Here is a 2337-nt window from a genome sequence, read left to right on the forward strand (position 1 = left end):
TTCTATTTTCTAATAGCTGTGCAACGAGAGCAAGCAGGTATGCATGTATTATTTCCTCCCCATTCATCATCTACGGCCCGCTCATTTCAGTAATAAAGCTTAGTTGTTCATCAGGACGTCTTGGGCGGCTAGTTGGTTCATTACTTCAAAGCACGTGCCTTCCTCCGTGCTTCAAAGGAAAAATTGCGCAACTAAAAAAAAAGACACCACAAAGAAGGAACCTTTAAACAGGTCGAGAGCAGCAAAACAGTTTGCGCTCGACCTTATTAAGTGTTCCTTCTTTGTGGTGTATTTTGCTTTAGTTGCGCAATGTTTACTTTGAACTTGGTTGTTCAGTTACGTCAATATTTTAGAGCCTTCGGAGGGCTCAAGTAAGAGGTGCTGCGGCAAGACACTCAAGTAAGAGGTGTTAAATCACTTGATTTTGCCGCAGATGCTAATGTTTGTATCCGTGCAGATTCAACTTCCAGTGTGTTAACAAGCCGCCTTTAAAGTCTTGTTCATAGGCAAGAGTGATGGTGAGGTCCTTGCCGCGCACTGCACGCCCATGACCGGGAACAACGAAGCCTGCTCTCATCCCACTGTGCTGTTATTCTACGTGGTGTGCGACGCACATGCACGAGAATAGCGCTCCTCAATTGAACACGTCTTGTTTGAGTGACGACGACCGTGGTGTCGGCGGCGACTTTCTTCACCCACGGCTCCCGTACCCGACCACTCTACACAAACTTGTGACCCTTGAGGGCCTTTCTGGGCTTAATCTGCTCCAGGGTTTTCAAACTCGGCTTCGGAACGAAAAATTCATGAATGTCGGAGCTGTCGACGCGCCGCCACAAGTACATGTTGCTTACACAGTCGCCCGCACGAAGTGTGAATGAGTCACTCTGAGCAAATTCTCCTCTGTTCTTCGTACTGCTCGAGGTCTTTCTGACACAGCATTGCAGTGTAGTCTTGCGGTGAGGCTGATATCAAGCACGACACTTCTTGGAGTTAACTTTGCTTCGCGATCACACTCGATCACGCCTGCAAGCTACGCCAACGCTCGCAAACACGACGACGCTGCTGCACTCCCCGCGGCTACCTCTGACAAAAAAATGGCTGCCTACCCAGAGTCCATAGCCTCGCCACCGTTCATGCAAGCTCCATTCTGTATCTAGGAGTCTTCTGTCATTGAATGCTGAAGTCCATAAGCTTTTTTTTTTCAGTTAAGCTTCATTTGCGAAATTAAAGGTGATCAAGCTTATATTATCTAGTACACAGAAAATCAAATTGGCATGATGTGGTTTGTGGCTTAAAATATTGCTATGAGCCTGTGTGTAGATTGCATTATTTATATTACGTGATTAAATGCAGGCTTAGTGCTTGCTTAAACTTTACGACATAATTTTTCAGGAGGCCTAAGGTAGATGAATGTTATAGCAGAGGAGCTGTGGACAGCAAAGGGCATGCTTCGAGATATGAAGTTTGCCATCGACGTTGGAGAGCCAGTGAATGGCTTGAAGGGGCCCTCACCACTCTCGAGTCTGAAGGGTTTTGACCTTGTGCTTGGTCAAACAGTCGAATACATGCACTGTGTTCTTCTGGGCGTCACTACCCTATCGGAAAAAAACAAATGGTGGGCATGGTGGAAACCACCACCCACCATTATAGTGGATTAATGTAGTGGGTGAATGGTGGGAAACGCCCACCATGGCGCATGGTGGGTATGGTGGGTGCTGCAGTGCCGGCAACACTTGAGCGCGAAATGACGTCAGAATCACCGTGACGAGCTGCCACAAAAAATAAAAAAGAATTCTATAAAAACGGTATAAAAAACACCCGTCCCGTAAAAAAAAAAGAAGGCGCTGCGGAGGATCGAACGTGCAATCTTCGGATTCCCATTCCAAGACGCTAACCACTGCGCCACACTAACATGACGTTGGCTGTGTGTTAAATACTTAGTTGGCATACAAACTTAAGGCTCAACTTAAGTTATGTTTGTCGTGTACACAACATAGACAAGATCTACACCTGCTACTAAAAATTGCACATTTATTAAACACAACCACCTGCGGCCTGTAACGATTGCCACTATGTTAATGGCACTAGTGCTATTTTTTTATAATTCACAACTTCAAGAAAATAAACCAAGTAGACTGGGGAGCACCAACAGTTTACCGGCGGGGTCTGCCAAGTTTAATATCCGTTTCGCGCTCGTTCTAAAGGGCGACATCTGCTCACGCTTTTTGACGCTTCTAGGCTCATTCCATAGATACGCCCGCCTAATTTATTGGATTGAGTATTGGGATGCTTTTCGTGCAATGTAGAGGGCGGTCGCGGCAGCGCAATGCTGTAGCT

Source organism: Rhipicephalus microplus, chromosome 9, assembly GCF_043290135.1.
Source record: "Rhipicephalus microplus isolate Deutch F79 chromosome 9, USDA_Rmic, whole genome shotgun sequence".
NCBI classification, from domain to species: Eukaryota; Metazoa; Arthropoda; class Arachnida; order Ixodida; family Ixodidae; genus Rhipicephalus; species Rhipicephalus microplus.